This window comes from Patiria miniata, unplaced genomic scaffold (genome assembly GCF_015706575.1).
Source record: "Patiria miniata isolate m_02_andy unplaced genomic scaffold, ASM1570657v1 HiC_scaffold_9, whole genome shotgun sequence".
NCBI classification, from domain to species: Eukaryota; Metazoa; Echinodermata; class Asteroidea; order Valvatida; family Asterinidae; genus Patiria; species Patiria miniata.
The window spans coordinates 19,235,086-19,255,021 of record NW_024037076.1 but is presented as its reverse complement, the minus strand read 5'-3'; the positions used below and the strand labels follow the sequence as shown (position 1 = coordinate 19,255,021).

At 42.6% G+C, this 19,936-nt stretch overlaps 1 pseudogene; it reads left to right on the top strand.

Annotated features, from left to right (window-relative positions):
• The first annotated feature begins 10,473 nt into the window (after positions 1–10,473).
• On the top strand, positions 10,474–19,596 carry LOC119719957 (annotated as a pseudogene).
• Positions 19,597–19,936: the final 340 nt, after the last annotated feature.

Genomic DNA, 19,936 nt, shown 5'->3' with positions numbered 1-19,936 from the left:
TGTGTGCTGGAGAGGTTCTTATGGGGGTAAATAAACTTCCATAGACCCCAATGGTAAATGCTCCCACTTCAAAAATTCGGGAAAAATACTCACAACTCTCCAAGGTGTTCGAGACACACATCAAATTAAAGCTTATTTCATCATCTTTCATTTTCTGTTCAATTTTCGGGGGTCAACTGATGACTTTTAGGAGAACTTTCCATCTGAAGATGATCACCCCTGAAAATAGTCCTGAAGCCCATCGCCATTTTGAAAAACGATGCCTACACTCCATTGCAAAATAGAGCGCTTTTAGGGTCCAAATTACATCAAAATTACACAGAACTGCAAGCTCCCAGTCCTGTGCACGGCTTCCACCCATATTTATGGCCCACAGCATGCTCAAATACCGAAGATTTTGAGGGCATGCAAATCGTGATTTGGCCGGCGCAGGCAATTTCGGACCGATTTACTGGTCTGCACCCTATATCACTCTGTTTAAGACCGCTTAGAGTTTGGGTGCTGAGTATTACCCGAGCCGGATCAGCACCCAGACTCTAAGCGGTCTTAAGCAGAGTGTTTAATGAACCACATAAAATAAAGAGACAAACAGTCAAGCTGTTTTGGGTACATTAATGGAGAACCATTTATTCTAAGGCTACTAGGCCAGACCAAATTGAATTAAGAAATTCTACAAGGCCAAACACATACACTATAGAGTCTGTATTGTAACTACATCTAAGAAATAAAAGAGAAATCCTCATGAATGAGATACAAAATTAGACCGTAAAAAGAAAACTTTAGGCAAACTGTTACATAATCTAATTAAAGGAGAGGGAGGGTGGGAAGAAAATTGTTGAAGTCAGTGCTGCTGCGGCTTGAATCAGAATGAAGCTGATCGCACTTGCCTTCACCATATAAACCCATTTCATGACACATAGAGACAATACTAATTATTTAACTGGTTGCTATGCAAAACCATCTGTTTCCATGACTCATGAGGGAGAGTACTTGGAAACAGGATGTGGGGGACCTGCCATGTGGAGGCCATGGACCAACACTGACCATGAGTTGTGGTAAGTGTTGTTTGTGCATCAAATGTATACTGTCTCCTGTAGTTCAGTAAAACAAAAATCATCCTTGATTTTCTCCTTTAATGAACCACATAAAACAAGGAGACAAACAGTCAAGCTGTTTTGGGTACGTTAATGGAGAACCATTTATTCTAAGGTTACTAGGCCAGACCATGGAGGAAGGAATAGTCTATTCCTTCCTCCATGGCCAGAAGAAATTCTACAAGGAAATTCTACCGCGCGCGCGTGTGCGTCGTTCCAATACTTGTGCGCGCTGCGCTGAATAACAAAACGAACTACCAATTTAAATTTTCCTACGGTGCTTCTTAAGAATCACCGTTGGAAATGCCTTCTTTCGTTGATTACTTCAAAATGACAGCGTCCCAGAAAGAATAATTTCACAGGGAGTTTAGTTCCCTTACTATCTTTCAACCAAGTTTGTTTTTCAACAGTAATTACGCCAGTTACTTTTCGGATGGCTGCAAATGATGGACTATAGCTTTAAAGCCAACTTTTAAAACTGTGTAAAGGCCTGCAATTGCAAAACAAACCAAGCAATTTTCACGTTCATATTTCGTGCGGAAAAGAAAATCGAAATGTTGAAAAAGCACGTGGGCCCTATATAGGCCTACAAACTTGTAAAAATGTCATACTTTATGAAAATGTGTGCGTGGCGATGCAGCATTTCGATGATCTCTAAAAAATGGATGCTGTGTTTCGATGATATTTGTTGTTCTTCCTTATACCGACGTTCTTAGCGCCCATTTTACCCCCCTTAGGGCAGTGGCATAGCGGGAGGGGGTCTGTTGCACAGTGGCAAATTGCAACCGGCTACAGATTTTTAAAAGCGAGCCGGGGGGGGGGGGGGAGCCGGCTACATCATCGGAGAAAGCGAGTCACGTCAGTCGGTAGTGATGAAGAGCGCCACCTATAGACTAGCCTGCACCCTTTAAACAGCTGCAGGAGCTTTAATGATGTCTTTATATTATAGGCCATGATAATGCCATCCCCACTTCCCTCCCAAGATTCTGTGAAGCTCCTCAGGTTGCAGGCCAGTAAATCGGTCCAAAATTGCCTACGCCAGCCAAATCACTATTTGCATGCCCTCAAATTCTTCGGTATTTGAGCATATTATGGACCATGAACTTGAGGGTTTGTAAAAAAAATATGGGTGGAAGCCGTGCACAGGCCTGTGAGCTTGTAGCTCTGTGCAGTTTGGATGAAACTGGGACCCGAAAAGTGCTCTATTTTGCAATGGAGTGTAGGCATCGTTTTTCAAAATGGCGACGGCTTTCAGGACTACTTTAAGGGGTGATCATCTTCGGATGGAAATTTCTCCTAAAAGTCATGAGTTCACCCCCCGAAAATTTCAAAGAAAATGAAAGATGATGAAATAAGCATTAATTTGATGTGTGTCTGGAACACCTTGGAGAGTGGTGAGTATTTTTCCTGAATTTCTGAAGTGGAGGCATTGATCATTTGGGTCTATATGGTAGCAGTATATTTAATGGTCTGCAACCATCAGCCCTTCCCGGCCCAGCGCCCTATGCCCTGTGTGCAGGGCGGGGGAACGAGCAAAAGAGGCACATCGGTATCGTGAACAGCGCCCCTAGAGTAATGTGGTGTCCTGATGTAATTGATTTCGTCTGCATTTTAATATTCGTGTGGGTTTTTTTTAAATTGAGGATGAAAACTTGCTTTTGACGTTTTTTTTACGAAAATACTGTTTGATAAAAGGCTGATGAAGGACGGTTGGGAACAGCGAACGGAATATGCCTATAGACCTGACAAAGAGTCAGGCGCGAATCCAGAGGGGGTCAACCCGCCCCCCCCCCCCCCCCCCCACACACACACACACCCCGCCAGAACCCCCCTTCCCCCCAACCCCCCACCCGCTCTGATGCACACAAAATATGTATAGGCTAACAATTATAATAATGATAAGATCGGATAAAAAAATCGAACAGGCCTGACCCTCCCCCCCCCCCCCCCCCCCCCACCCCGCCAAAATTCCTGGATCCGGCCGCCCCTAGCACGGAACGCACATGATGCCTGTTTAAAAAAAACCTACATAAAAAATAAAGTGTTCGTTGTTGCGTAACGATAAGAATGTTTAGCAGACAAATTGTTTTTTGAGGAGAATTCTAAGGAAGCCTGATGGCCGAGTGTTAAGATTCGTCGTCCACGAATCGCGGAGCCCGGGATCGAATCCCGTCGGTGTCTTTTTGCTTTTCAACACACGCGTTCTATTCAGTCATTATAAGATGTTTAATTTCCCGTCGTAAAATACCAACGGTACCTTGGCTTAATCGGTAAGCACTGCGGCTGGTACTGTCCGTGAGTTCCAGGTTGGCGCCTTCGTACAGGTTCAGGGCATGTGGTCCACTCGGAGGATCAGGGCTTAGGGGCCGCCCTGTTCCTCCCTTAGCTCTTTGCTTTTACATGGTGCCTGGCCCTCCGGGGTTACATGGATGGACAGGGAAGGAAGTGTGTATTGGTCGGGGACGCCGAGACCCTGGAAGAGAACTAAGGGATTGGCTGGGGCATTGTTATGGCTCAGACCGATCCCTGAAAGCTTGGCTAGCACATAACTTTTTGATTTTTTTTGTATCCTCTTTTTTCTTCAACTTTGGTTTAGTTTGATATTTACATCTGCTCGGCAGTGCTACGGTAGTATTAAAAACAAACAAAGGTCTCTGTAATAAATCCATGAATTTTGAATAACTTAATATAATCAAAACGAAGTTTCTTTCGATCAATATGGCTTGACCATTATTAACGGCACAATTTCCAATTGACGTAAGAAACGCCGTATGCAATATTACGTACCGGGCAAAATTTTAAATGTGCATTGTAATATGTATATTACATCTTTCAAATAATGTTTCTTTAACTGTGAACATTCCCAAAAAAATATATTAATTCTGAAAATAGGAAAACGCAAGAAAACAAGGCCCCTCACCCTTAAAACTGGAAATTCAAAATTGAAAAAAACAAAGTCAAGTGGAACACCCGAATGTACCTTAAGGATTGAATTGGAAAATTCCATTCATAACATGGGGCTTTTACAGACGCACCCTACTTTCAAATTGGGCGCCGTTCAAATCCGACGATTATAACACTGTATTATTACAGAATAGCGTACAAATACCCAAGTGCGTGCACAGGCGGACGTTATTACCAGTATAGATTGTTTGGGGTGTCGGAGCGAGGGGGGGGGGTTTCAAAAAAATTTTTAAGGTAATTTCTATGAAAAAATTGTTTCACAGAGCTGTGGACCCCCCCCCCCCTCCTTATCGGTGCCTGGGCAACTCTTGTACAGTGCTAGATATTTGATGGTTTCTGCCGGCGCGACGTCAGACCATACGTCGTGTCAAAAAATAATGTCTTACTTATGATCCCAAATAACTATGTTGTTTACAATTACAAATGGAATTCAACCCAAAAAAAAAAATTAAAAATCGAAATTTCAATGAGCTTTCAAATAAGACATCGCACGAAAATAAAAATCAGCCCATATCAAGCAATCAATTAATATTATTAATCAATTTCAACTTTCGAATTAAGAGCGGGACGCTCCTATAAATTCGTTCTGAATAGTGTGCGCAATTTCAGAACTGGAGCGCGTCATTTAAAGCCAACTTTTAAAACTGTGTAAAGGCCTGCAATTGCAAAACAAACCATGCCAATTTCACATTCATATTTCGTGCGGAAAAGAAAATCGAAATGTTGAAAAAGCACGTGGGCCCTATATAGGCCTACAAACTTGAAAAAATGTCATACTTTATGAAAATGTGTGCGTGGCGATGCAGCATTTCGATGATCTCTAAAAAATGGATGCTGTGTTTCGATGATATTTGTTGTTCTTCCTTTTACCGACGTTCTTAAGCGCCCATTTTACCCCCCTTAGGGCAGTGGCATAGCGGGAGGGGGGCTGTTGCACAGTGGCAAATTGCAACCGGCTACAGATTTTAAGAGCGAGCCGGGGGGGGGGGGAGCCGGCGACATCATCGGAGAAAGCGAGCCACGTCAGTCGGTAGTGATGAAGAGCGCCACCTATAGACTAGCCTGCACCCTTTAAACAGCTGCAGGAGCTTTAATGATGTCTTTATATTATAGGCCATGATAATGCCATCCCCACTTCCCTCCCAAGATTCTGTGAAGCTCCTCAGGTTGCAGGCCAGTAAATCGGTCCAAAATTGCCTACGCCAGCCAAATCACTATTTGCACGCCTCAAATTCTTCGGTATTTGAGCATATTGTGGACCATGAACTTGAGGGTTTGTAAAAAAAATATGGGTGGAAGCCGTGCACAGGCCTGTGAGCTTGTAGCTCTGTGCAGTTTGGATGAAACTGGGACCCGAAAAGTGCTCTATTTTGCAATGGAGTGTAGGCATCGTTTTTCAAAATGGCGACGGCTTTCAGAACTACTTTAAGGGGTGATCATCTTCGGATGGAAATTTCTCCTAAAGTCATGAGTTCACCCCCCGAAAATTTCAAAGAAAATGAAAGATGATGAAATAAGCATTAATTTGATCTGTGTCTGGAACACCTTGGAGAGTTGTAAGTATTTTTCCTGAATTTCTGAAGTGGAGGCATTTATCATTGGGGTCTATGGTAGCAGTATATTTAATGGTCTGCAACCATCAGCCCTTCCCGGCCCAGCGCCCTATGTCCTGTGTGCAGGGCGGGGGAACGAGCAAAAGAGGCACATCGGTATCGTGAACAGCGCCCCTAGAGTAATGTGGTGTCCTGATGTAATTGATTTCGTCTGCATTTTAATATTCGTGTGGTTTTTTTTAAATTGAGGATGAAAACTTGCTTTTGACGTTTTTTTTACGAAAATAATGTTTGATAAAAGGCTGATGAAGGACGGTTGGGAACAGCGAACGGAATATGCCTATAGGCCTGACAAAGAGTCAGGCGCGAATCCAGAGGGGGTCAACCCGCCCCCAACTCCCCACACACACCCCGCCAGAACCCCCCAACCCCCCACCCGCTCTGATGAAACACACAAAATATGTATAGGCTTCCAATTATAATAATGATAAGATCGGATAAAAAAAATCTAACAGGCCTGACCCTCCCTCCCCCCCCCCCCCCCCCCCCCCCCCCCGCCAAAATTCCTGGTTCCGGCCGCCCCTAGCACGGAACGCACATGATGCCTGTTTAAAAACAAAAAAAATCCTACATAATAATAGTGTCCGTTGTTGCGTAACGATAAGTATGTTTAGCAGACAATTTGTTTTTGAGGAGAATTCTAAGAAGGCCTGATGGCCGAGTGCTTAGATTCGTCGTCCACGATTCGCGGAGCCCGGGATCGAATCCCGTCGGTGTCTTTTTGCTTTTCAACACACGCGTTCTATTCAGTTATTATAAGATGTTTAATTTCCCGTCGTAAAATACCAACGGTACCTCATATATTAAGCTTAATCGGTAAGCACTGCGGCTGGTACTGTCCGTGAGTTCCAGGTTGGCGCCTTCGTACAGGTTCAGGGCATGTGGTCCACTCGGAGGATCAGGGCTTAGGGGCCGCCCTGTTCCTCCCTTAGCTCTTTGCTTTTACATGGTGCCTGGCCCTCCGGGGTTACATGGATGGACAGGGAAGGAAGTGTGTATTGGTCGGGGACGCCGAGACTCCGGAAGAGAACTAAGGGATTGGCTGGGGCATTGTTATGGCTCAAACCGATCCCTGAAAGCTTGGCTAGCACATAACCTTTTGATTTTTCTTGCCTACTATGAAAACATGTCTGCCTATGAAACGTCCTTCGTTGGGGTCCAAACACTGCAAGAACATTGTAGTTTGTGTTTTTTTCAAGTTTTGAAGAATGTTTTGGGTTTTTTGTGTGCCCATTGGTTTTCAAGGATCTTTAAAAAACAAGACACGGCAGGCCTAGTAAAGCTGGTTTCACGGAAAAATGCTTTTCTTGTAGTCTGGTTCCCTGACCCTATTTCAGGCGAAACAGAGCAAATTGTAGACTTCAGGGAATTGTCAGGTCAGGGATCAGCCCAGCTGGCTTTGCACCCATTCACGGATGTGTAACCGATTGCAAACAAATGTGGACTAACTAAAATTGGTAAATTGGGGGCAGCATTTGAAGAAGAAAAAAAAAAAAAAAAAAAAAAAATCGTTTTTTTTGCAACGATGGTCGGCCGACCATCGTTGGAAATTAACACAAAAATCTCCTTTTCTTGCTCGACGCCAGTGTTGTAGTACTCGTACTCGGTACTTGTACTCGAGTACTACTCGAGCGTACTCGTACTCTTACTCGAATGTCAAAGTACTCGTACTCGAAATGACGGCACTCGTACTCAGGCAGCATAGTACTCGTACTCGACATGTCGTAATTGAGTGGTCGGGCACAACCCGACCACTCTTTGGATTTGTTGCGATTAATCTTTCTTTCTTTCTTTCTTTCTTTTTTTTTCCGGACAATACTTCTCCGCGGGTTTTCTCTTAAACGGTATATGGTATGAACTTGTAACTTTCACTATTTATCTACCCTCATCCAAAGTGGTGCATATTACTCTGACGTCATGATTACGTCATCAAGTGTCAAATTACAAGTGATTTTATCTGAAAAAGTGACCAATTACTTTCACCCATAACTCTTGAACCAAACAATCAATGATGTTTGTATTCTGTAATCAGATAGACCATTAATCGCTTAACATTTTTTGTCATGTACCTGAACTCGCTTGACCTTTACTTTTGGGTCTACCGGAAGGTCAAAGTTAGGTGAATTCAAAATGAAGACGTTAGCCGGACATCAAAACAAAGCAACATTTCTTCCAAACGGTTCACGGCATGATCAAAAAACCTTGTGTGAACTTGTACCATGTTACAAAGATGTTATAAATTTTGTTACGTCATCATGACGTCATCAGGTATCAAATTACAAGCGATTTAAGGGCAAATTTTGACAAAATAGTTTGCGTTATATCTTTTGAACTAAATAGAGTATCGTGTTCGTTTTTTCGTGAGGTTGTAGACTATGCCGTGAGAAACATTTCCCGGACATAAAACCGCTTGACCTTTACTTCCGGTGTTACCGGAAGTGCAATAAAAACTGAATATAACTCAAAAGCGGAAACATTTTACCACAGACATATATATATTATGCAAGTGTTTAGTGAGAAATGCAAGTCATAAAAAAACTGTGATGACGTCATTCATCCGAAAGGGCGCCACTAGCGGCACATAAAATAGTGTTTATTTTCTTTAATCTGAAGACCATCGGTTCAAATTTTACCAAATCGCCCCTTGATATTCTTTGATTAACCACAGATAACTTGGCAAGGTTTCAAATTCATGACGTCTTCAGACCGGAAGTTACGTCTATGAGAATTTGAAAACGATCATATTATAAATTGAATGCTATCATTTGATCCATGTCGTATATCTTCGTAGCCCAAATAGCGATATCCATAAAAATGTGAACCTTTTGCTTCCAAATACTAGTGACGTCATCAAACCGGTGGTTAGGTGTTATAAATACATACAATTATATTTTTCATATTTCCGTACGTTAATTATCTTCACAATAAACATTTATCCACTCCGAACTAAATCAGTTTTCACTTCCCGTTTTTTTTTTAATAATGACGTCATCAAACCAGAAATAACTCGTATGTGTACATAAAATGTCTACGGAAATTTATCACACCTTTAAAGATGCATTTTTTTAAGCAAAATAATTCATTGTGATGAAAAGGATTTAATTTCGTGATCCTTTGTTATTGCATAAACATATTCATAACTTAACTCGGCAGTTTTTTATGAAAAAAATTGCCTGCCCGACCACTCTGCGTTTGTAACAACAAACGCGAACCTCTAGTTGTATTCGATCATCAAAGTTTACTCGTACTCGAATGGGGGGAGAATGTTGTAGTTTGACTATATACCACGGCCTTATTTTATCTTTACTGTCAGTTTGAAATGGTTGATTGGCTTGTGGAGAAATCGAAGTTTCCTGATTTTCCTCTGTGCACGTCCGGACAATTATTTCACAGCCAGCAATGAGTGGGTCTGTACAAAATGTATATTGGTTTGACTATAGGCCTGGGCCAATTACGCACAACGAACAATTTGCCGTATGGCCGTACTCGGAGGTACAAGTACTCGTACTCGCACTCGGCAACCTAAGTACTTAGCAGTACTCGGTACTCGGGAAAAAAATACTCGACTTCAATATGCCTAGTCAACTACGAGATAGACTGGTCTTTATTTTAGTCGACGCCGCATGGCTGATCATAAAAACAACCTCGAAATGATCTCGGAAGCATGGGCGTCGCCAGGATTTTTTTCCAGGTGGGCAAAGCAAATTTTTCCCCAAAATATCTTAATTGTTCATTATATGCTCAATTTATCATTTTTCCGAGCTTGAGCAGGGGAGCATTTGCCCTACCACCCCCCCCCCATCATCAAATAAATAGCAATATGGCTTCGCACCTCTTTTTCCTCCCCCCCCCCCCCCCCCCCCCCCCCCACTTTTTCTCCGTTTTCCGATGGGGGGGGGCAGCGCCGCATGCTCGCATGCTCGGAAGCTGCGGGCTAGCCTTGGTCAATGCTCTCGTCGTTATTCGTCCCGAACGCGGTCAATCGTCGGCATATATCCTCACGCGCTATGCACATGCATGTAAAAATACAGCGCGAACAGCGACCTCACGCGGCCACTATTTTTATGCAAATCAGTTGGAGACGATCTCCAACTGATTTGCATAAAAATAGTGGCCGCGTGAGGTCGCTGTTCGCGCTGTATTTTTACATGCATGTGCATAGCGCGTGAGGATATATGCCGACGATTGAACGCGTACGGGACGAATAACGACGAGAGCGTTGACCAAGGTTAGCTGCGGGCCGATGCATTTATGTTCATGCATGTGTGACGTGAGTGACCTCGATTTGGAACACTGAACTTCTAAGGTAGCAGACCAGTAAATAAACTTCCATAGGCCCCAATGGTAAATGCTCACACTTCAGAAATTCGGGAAAAATACTCACAACTCTCCAAGGTGTTCGAGACACACATTAAACTAAAGCTTATTTCATCATCTTTCATTTTCTTTTCAATTTTGGGGGGGTTAACTGATGACTTTTAGGAGAAATTTCCATCCGAAGATGATCACCCCTGAAAATAGTCCTGAAGCCCATCGCCATGTTGAAAACGATGCCTACGCTCCATTGCAAAATAGAGCGCTTTAAGGGCCCCAATTTCATCCAAATTGAACGGAACTACAAGCTCACAGTCCTGTGCATGGCCGGCTTCCACCCATAATTTTTACAAACCCTCAAGTTCATGACCCACAGTATGCTTAAATACTGAAGATTTTGAGGGCATGCAAATCGTGATTTGGCCGGCGCAGGCAATTTCGGACCGATTTACTGGTCTGCAACCCTAATGCACACTTGCTCACTTGATTCATTTTGTTGAACGTCTCGATGCACACTGTACATGCACATGTACTCACAAATTGTAAAACATGGCTTCAGAAGAGGTGTGCAGCAACTTGCCCGTTGTGACGATTTTGACTAGGTTTGCAGGCCGGGACGGGGGTTTCTTGAGTCGTGGAAAAAGCGATTGGGTGACATCCCATGTAACGTTTTAGACCACCAAAATCCAGGTAGGCTAACAAAATAATTCATACATCACTGCACGAAGGTCTGGGCTTAGTGGAATCATTATCGTGTTAACTGAGACACATGGCGCACCAGGGGCGGCGGAACGCTTTTCAAACTCGGCAACACCAAAAAGGGGCTCTTATCCAGAAAAAGGGGCGCCTTCCGTCGGTGTGAAAGTGAGAGCCCTTTGGCCTCCGCAATGGCGGATCCAGAACAACATGGGGTTTTTTTTTGGGGGGGGGGATCTGAGGCAATTTCTGACCACTTTAATCAATTTGGGTTTTTTTAGGAAAAGATGGTGGCTATTTTTTTTGTGACGTCACAAAAAAATGGGTTCCTATTTTTTTTTTGGGGGGGGGGGGAGTCATGGCCCCGTTCCCCCCCCCCCCCCGATCCGCCCTTGGGCCTTGGTTTCGGCACACCGCACACCCTCCGCCCGGCAGTAACCTCTCTGGGTCCGCCCATGAATTTGACTAGATAATATGTAGAAAGACCTTTTTTATCGCGAGAGGGGCACTGTTGCTTTTGATGGCCAGCTCATGACTGTGACCATTTTATTTGCGTGAGGAGGAGCACTTGATTTTTAAAGGACAGTTTTCCATGAGACGGGGAACAATTTTAATGCTGCGAGCTACTAATACAATTGTGCTTTCGGGGGGAAGTTTTACATCTCCGAGTCGAGAGGTTTATCGCGATAGGAGCACTATTGTATTTTATGGCCCATTTTCCCATCTCGAGAGGGGCACAATTTTATTATTGCGAGAGGGGTATTTGCGCTTTCTAGGGGTAGTTTTCCATCTCGAGAAGGTGCACAATCTTGCTAATGCATGAGGGGCACCTGTGATTTTGAGGGGCCGTTTTCCATTACAAGAGAGGAGACAATTTTGTTTGTAGCGCGATCATTATGCTTTAATACGTGTGCGTTTAAGGCCCAGTTTCTCTAGGGGGCACATTTTATAACCGCGGGACATTACATATTATGTAACACATTATGTTTTTTTCCCTCTTGCCTGTTCACAGAGGAGGCTATCGTACATCTTCAAGAAGCAGAGATTGTACTTGCTGACCCTGAATTCATTGGGAAGTTTTTCAGTCAGTTGAGGAAGACAAAATGGGTACAGAGTACATATGCAGGTAGGCATATAATTTACGAGGTAAGATCAAGCTCAGTCATGGTAGAAGATGTAAAGCAAAGTGAATGTGGGTGGGAAAAAACATTTATAATGAAAACGATGCGTGACATTCTCGGGCTTTCATTTGCGACTGTCTGCATGGAATACACAAAATGAAATAACCCCAACAATTCAAACAGCAAAATTCGTCGAAATTACATTCCGGTATAATTGATGAGATCATGAACAGTAACATCCAAATTCGGGGTTTAAACTTAAATACTGTTTAAATTTAAAAGACATTTCAACTACAACACTGCATTAAACAATCTGCTTGTATTATTGGAGCAAATGTGACAGTAAATAATTAGGTCCAGTTGTTTATAGTATTTGTACGGCATGACGTGGTGTTAGAATCCTAATCATAATATATGAAGTTTGTACATCGTAATTTTGTGAGTATCGGTAATCTAGAGCTATAGACACGTCACTTGGTTTTGTTAAATTCAATTAAAAGCACCAAAAAACACCTAATGGACATTATGAACGAGCCGTTGGCCATTTTTGTCGAGTTCGCTGAATGTATTTCATAAATTGTTAACTGTTAAATGGGATGGCGCCAGACTATTTATGCAGCCTTATTTTTAATACTGTCATTTCTTTTTTAAATCTGGCTTTAACCCTTAAAGGGCCGGGTTATTTTGACCATCTCTCAGCCGGGGGGCTTTTTTTTTAGGGTTAAACATTAGGGAATGATGAATTACAAATGTTAAATTATTCATTGAAGCAGACTTGAAATAGTTATTACTTTACTTGCTTTCAATTCTCTTCGCAAGTTCAAAAAATGATGATTTTACCTCACTTTCAATTCGATATGGCCGACTCGTGCTTAAGCCCCATTTTTTTTGTCTTCACTTGATTGTATTCTGTCTCTTATAACCACAACTGAACAAGGCTTAATACATTGCTTAATAGTGAAAGAAAATAAGCGAGCATCATTATGTTGTGTTTTTTTAGACACGTTTCCAGAGAAGCACGTTATTTTCCGTTCGATACCTGCCATGTTATCCAATCTTGTAGCTTGTTAATTGACTCCTTGCATACCACGAGGCACTCTGGTAACTGAGACAATTACACTGTAACTGAGACAATTGGTCACGTATAGAAATGAGTCTACTTCTGCTGAAATGCTCAAAACAATTTTTTTTACCAGAACCTTAATTTATTCGTCCATACGTTCATGGCTGTCGAGGCGGATGGCGTGCCCGAGGCGGTATTTCAAGTTGGGGTGCGTAAGCTATAATCATCGTGACCACAGAGGGCAGCACATCATATGAACTCGTACACACACTTCAAGTTTTAAATTTCTTAGAACGTATAAAAAAGTAGAACTTTGGGGGATGGGGGTGCGTGCACGCCCACACCCGGCGGTCCCCCCCCCCTCCCCCCGAACCCCCCTGAACCCCTACTGACAACCCCCCCCCCCGATCGGCTTGCCTCGATGGGCGTGCCAATTCTGTTCCGATGGTAGATACAGTAACTACAGGGGTCAATTGAACATTATATAATTTTGCATCATACGTCGTCGTGTAACCATAAATTGGGGGGGGGGACGCCTTATATCAATGGGTGCATATATAGTTCCCCAATACATATGTTCCCATCCCCAATACCGATGTTCCCTAACCCTTACCCTAATCCTAAGGATTTCGGGGAACATCGGTACTGGGGAACATATATAGGTGGGGAACATCGGGCAGATCCCATATCAATGCAGGTATTGACAGCGTGGTGAAGGCACTCAACCCCAGCGATATACCCCCGCCCTTCACACTAACACGCAATGCTTCTGGACTACGGACTACCATAGCCGAGTACGTCATAGGTCAGATGATTGCGCACGAGCGGCATTTCTATGAAATGAAGAAAGCTCAGGAGCAGAAATTATGGTACGTCCTGCAAAACACCACCACAAAATAAACAACTGCTTTCCTAATGCGTTGAATTTCAAATGAGTTTCTTTTTTTATTAGTGTGAGACCGAAATTTGGACTGTCCCTGATACAAATCTCACAACTTAGGTGTTCCACATTACACCCCAAGGTCTTCACCTCACTCTTTTCCAAGCAAATTGCACCCACAGAATACCAAGACTGTGATTTCACCCTTGTACAGGGGAAAGTGACCTCATAAGGGTACAACCCCCAGCCTGACCATTACGTCAGTCTATGGTTAGTCTACCTTTGCTCAGAAATGATGTTTTATAAGCTATATGTTTTCCTTATATGACATCATACCCTATTTTCACCCAAAATTGTCCGTCTGAAACTGTATAAAGTGTCCACATTTTCCCACTTTCATGGAGTTCTTTTCCTCCCTGGGAAACCAGAGGCATATCCATGATTTAGCCCTAGGATCTGGCCAGTCTTCATCCACGACATTCTGTCTTCCGTCTCCTACTTCTGTAATTATGCAAGACCCGGTAGAATTGAGTTCTTGAGAATGAAATAGTTTCTCCATAAAGCCAGGGTGTCTTTGTATTCTTCGTGTTCATCGTTCATCCCGCTCATAGCCACAGCTACCGTAACATATAAATATAGTCAAACATCCCAAAGACTATATATCCAAATCTATATGTTACATTAGCTAAACCTTTTTACGACTTTCAAAATTGCTCCATTTGGGAAAGTAATTGCCTGATTTTTTTATGATACAAAATGACATCCAAAATATAAATGGAATTTTGAATAAAGACACTGATGAACTGTTCTGTCTGCCCGCAGGGAACTATCGTGTTTTGGGACACCTCACACTTGGAATAATAGGTCTGGGGAGATTGGTGGAGAAAGTAAGAAACTCAAGTTTTTCTCTCATCTTGCCTTGGCTCATCTCATCCTGACTCGTCTGTCATCCTGTTTGATATCACATGTTGCACGTTGTCTGAGCTCATTTTCATCCACTTACAAGTGGCATTATCTCATGACATGAGAAGAGTATGCTTTGCCCGTCGTCATGCAGTGCAGTACTCCTGAGTCCTGACCACGACGGGCAGTAGCTGTCAGAAACGTTGAGTTTCACCGGTTCTTTTCACACAAGAGATTTCTTGTGTAAACACGATGCAACCACAATGTTACTCTCACTCGTGTTGATTTGTGAAATGTCCATCTCTTCTCATTTTGTCTCCTTAATTGCTTTAATGTTCCTCATTTAAAAAAACACATCATTTGCATGCTTCTTTTTGGGGGAAACGTTGTTGTGGAGAGAGGGTGTTTGCGTGTGTGTACGTGTATAATCTTGGCACGCTATCAAATCTATCACGAAGGCCCCCTTCAATGGCGAAGTATTACGCTGTAGACGAATCCGGGCAATGTGCACACACGAGGCCCCCTTTTATGGCGGAAGCATTGTGCAAGTTATCGTGCAAAGCTACAGTGCCCCATGACGGATTATCTGAACAATAGCTAAGCCGCACAATGCTTTCGCCATTGAAAGGGGCCTTCGTGGCAGAATTGGCAGCGTGCCCGGATTGGTATATAGCTGTTGTTCAGATAGAGTTTACAATGATTTCTCCATTGCTCTTGAGTGACCACGTGCCCGGATTCCAACGTTAGAGTGTGCACAGAGAGAATGACTTTTTGCCATTGAATGCCCCTATTGGTTTTTTTGTATGTCTTCAGTTGCAAGGCTCTGCAAGGCCTTCGGAATGAAAATTTGGGGATTAGGAAGAAGAGACCTACCACCAGAAAAGATATCAAAAAATGTGGATGAGTATAGGTAACTAGCTGTTAGTCAAATAACTTTGGAGTTGACTTTTGTAATAAGCCTCTGTTCTGATGACGTCACATTTTGTTTACTTATGCACTTTTCTATGGGGCTACGAAACCGTCGTCCCAACCAGGCTCCCATAAGAAAGCGCACATGTAAACAAACCGTGACGTCATCAGTACAGAGGCTTAGTCAAAAAGATTAAGATAGTTTTGGATTTGAGCTAGTATTTTAGTTTCTCCCGAATTGTTTTAACTAATTCTAGAACGAATATTGCTGTCGCGAGTTGCTTGAAACGATTCCCTAGCTCGAGAATAGTATAGAGGGAGTATTTTGAAGTATTATGGGAAGGTTTTTATTTGTACACAAGTCTACGGGAAATGGTCTCCCTAAGCTACCATTTTTATTATATATTTCTTTTGTTATTTCGTAATATTTTAAGGATGTATTTGACACTATTTCATGTACTGAAACCCAGGATTACTCAAAACTATACGGCCAACTTGCAGCTGTTATAAATCAGGAGGAAACACCAGAAACATGCGACGATATAGTCCCCCCCCCCCCCAAATGATTACGGCCTGTAAACCTACTCAGTTATTAATACAAAGTAACTTGATTTAAGACCTGTTTTGTTCCTGTCTGTTGCGACACTTATCCAGACCGTTAGCAGGCTTGGCTGAGCTCCTTACTGAGTGTGACTACATCTGTAGTGTGCTGCCTCGAACACCAGCAACCGATGACCTGCTCTCCGGCGACGTCCTGTCAAGCTGCACCAAGCAACCTGTCTTCATCAACGTCGGACGGGGTAGCGTCATCAGTGAGGACACGATTCTCAATGCGCTGGACAAAGGATGGATCTCCCACGCAATACTCGACGTCTTCAGAACTGAGCCGCTGCCGGTCATCAGTCCACTGTGGTCTTCCCCTCAGGTAAAAATGAAATGAAATAGAGTTTGAAGCCTGATAGTAAACTATTACCACAGCAATTGGAGACTTTTAGGCTTGCAAGCAGACACGCAGGCCCTTTTGAACACGGACCAGTAAATAGGCCCAAAATTGCATACGCCGGCCAAATCACGATTTGCATGCCCTCAAATTTAGGCCATAAACTTAAGGGAATATAAAAAGTAAAAAAAAAAGAAGAGAAAGAACTTAAGGATGGAAGCCGTGCACTGCGAGCTTGTATTTTTGTGAAATTTTGATGAAATTGGGCCCTAAAATTACTCTATTTTGCAATGGAGCACAGGTATCAGTGTTCAAAATCGCGATGGGCTCTCATGACTACTTTTAGGGGTGATCAGCTTTGGATGGAAATTTCAGCCAAAAGTCATCGGATTACCCCCACCCCCCCCAAAAAAAAATATCATGAATTAAGCTTTAATTTGATGCGTCTCTCAAAAAGCTTAGTGAGTTTTGAGAATTGTCCCTGATTTTTGGAATTGGGAGATTTATCACAGGGGTCTGTGGCAAGGGCGGATCCAGAACACAATTTTGGGGGGGGCCAAAAAAAAATTTGGTCCCCCCAAAAAGTGGGTCTAAAAAATTACGGCGTGGGGTTCGGGGCCCGCTAGGGCCCCGAAAATTTTTTGGATTCTAGATGCTCTGTGGTGCGATCTGAGGCAATTTCTGACCACTTTAACCAATTTTTTTTTAGGAAAAGATGGTGGTGTACTCATTGCCTGCCTTTATTGCGATGTCACATTAAAAAAAAAAAAAATTGGTTTCGTTTTGGGGGGGGCCATGGCCCCCTTTGGCCCCCCCCTGGATCCGCCCTTGGTCTCTGTGGCAATTTATTTACTGGTCTGCAACCTCTTGTTTGCGCCATTTTGAACATGCGCAAATATTGAACATGCGCACATCTCAAAAGTTCTCCCATTAAAAAGTGCGCTTCTTTTGATTAGAATCTTATCGCTATTGAATCTTTGTTCGATTGAGCAGAAAGCAAGGGTTTCGATTTGCCGTCTGTTTACGATGAGCCACTGTATGTTATCATTTCTTTCAGGTGACTATTACACCTCACTGCTCAGCCAACACCCGTCCCTGCTCGGTATGTGAATTCATACAAGCTTCTTGTAATTTATGAAAGAGACAATGCCTCAAAGCCCGGGCTAAAATAGGTCGATCCCACGTACCTAACTTTACTTCAATTTGTATCGTCATCCCTTTTGCTTTAATGTACTTTGTCTTGCTAAGTCTTTTCGTTTAGTACAATGTCATTTTTGCTTAATTGTATCTACTATTATCAAAAGTATACACTTATAATTTAGCGTCTGAGCTGCAGGTTTTTATTTGATTTCAGCAAAACCATACTGAAAAAAATTGATGTGAATTTATCTCAACTCTCACAGGTAATAGTCTCAGGACCAGACATTCACGTGTGCTCATACGTTTGTTTATGGTGTAAATCGCGGATTTTCTTTTGTTCCTCATCCCCTTTCCTTTGTTTGTTTGTACAACAGCTCTCATTGGTTTTGTACACTTTTTCTAATCGAGGTCGTCCTCGATTTGGTTCCTGTCCTAGATTCACCGATGATGTTGCACGTGTGTGTCCTCGATTTACACCATAAATTAACAAACGCAGAGCCGGCCACAGTCAAAGTCTGATATATAACATGCAAATGTTATGTGACCCGCGCGCCAGCCAATCGGAGTCGACTTTAGAAACTGTGACGTCATTTCGATCACAAATGTGTACTAAATTGTTGACTGGTCATATTTGGATGCAATGTTTTTGCAACACAACAGTGGGCTATCGAAGACCCGACATAGAAGGCGCCCACTGAATGGTCAGAATAATTTAATCTCGAGGTCAAGACACAATCTTGTTTTGCATAATTAATAGCCGAATCGGCTTGCACAATTATCATAGACCCTTACTGTGCAAGGGGATATTCCATATTCCATAGACCAACATAAGGACTGCACATTAAAAATGTTGCATTGAATTATCAGATATAATAAAAGGCCTTGATGTTTTTCTCTTATTTAGGCCGACGAATCAGCATCCGCTATGGTTTATCCTGGCGCGGTATGGTTTGTTTATTTTTGTTTCGAAATACCTGTATAAAAAATAATGTCACACTGGTTGTTGGCATTATTATTTTGTTGGCCTTGGTATCTCGTCAAAACAACTGAGTTAGATGGAAATAGGCCTGCGTGTTCGTCTAAGTTTACAGTGCATATCGGCTTGTAGTGTATTATGCATATTCATATCAGCCATGATCTTCAATTCTCATTACGTGTATACATTCATTTTAAACCCGGTTCAATTTGGTGACTAACATAGTTTTTGAAAGGTATTTTGTGCCGTAATACATAAATATCCTTTCGTTATTTTCCCTGTTTGCACAGATTATTGACATCATGGAAGTGAACTACAATAGGTACGTCAACGGGAAACCTTTGGAATGCGTGGCAGACTGGGAAGTTGGATATTAATTAATGTTCTTCAAACAGCTACACAGTCAATATTATGCCTGCTTCGGACTCTAAAATCCAGGCAGTCTACTATACGTGAACGATTAATATGTTTGTTTATTTATTAGTATAGTTGTCACTGACACTTTCCCATTTCTCCATTCTGACTGTGTACTACATTCTTCAAAACGCCACTTTACAGCAATCCTTATTGTTAACTGTTGAGTACATTCATACATCCAAAATGCATACTGTTTTCATTGGTTGGACTATAATCTTGCACATTCACAACGTACATAAAGGTTCTTATATCATACAAAAATATATTTTTCATGATGTCCCAGCCGCCAAAACAATATTGCTTCCAAATATCGCAAATGGTTGCCTAGCTGGACTCGATCGTGAATCAATGAAGTCTGATGACACAGCTTTAGCCTATAAGGCCCATTGTATGTTTGCAAGCTATTTCTCAGTTTAAAATGGTACCATTAAATCTTGAACGAAGTATCAAACGCCGTTTTCACTATTTGGGCACCTGCTGCAAAAACTGTAGTATTCAATGACCTATTTGGACACCCAGTGGCGCACCCAAGGTGGGAGGGGGGCTCGGGGGGCTTGAGCCCCCCCCCCCCCGAGGTTTTGAAGTCCCACGATTTGAACTTGGTGATATCTTTATGTGGCCTATTTCGAGTAGTATAAAGGGGGGGGGAAGTGTCGCCACTAACGTCAAATAGTCCCCCCCCCCCCAAAAAAAAAAAAAAAAAATTGTTTTGTGCGGCAAAACATTTTTGGCCAAATTTTTTGGAACAATTTTAACTTCTAAAAAAAAAAAAAATTGTGAGCCCCTCCCCCCACCAACCCCCCCCCCCCCCAAATCCTGGGTGCGCCACCGTGGACACCTGCTAAAAACTGTAGTTTAAAATGACCATGCAGAACATCGTTAAAAAAAAATGGGGGGCGCCATTTC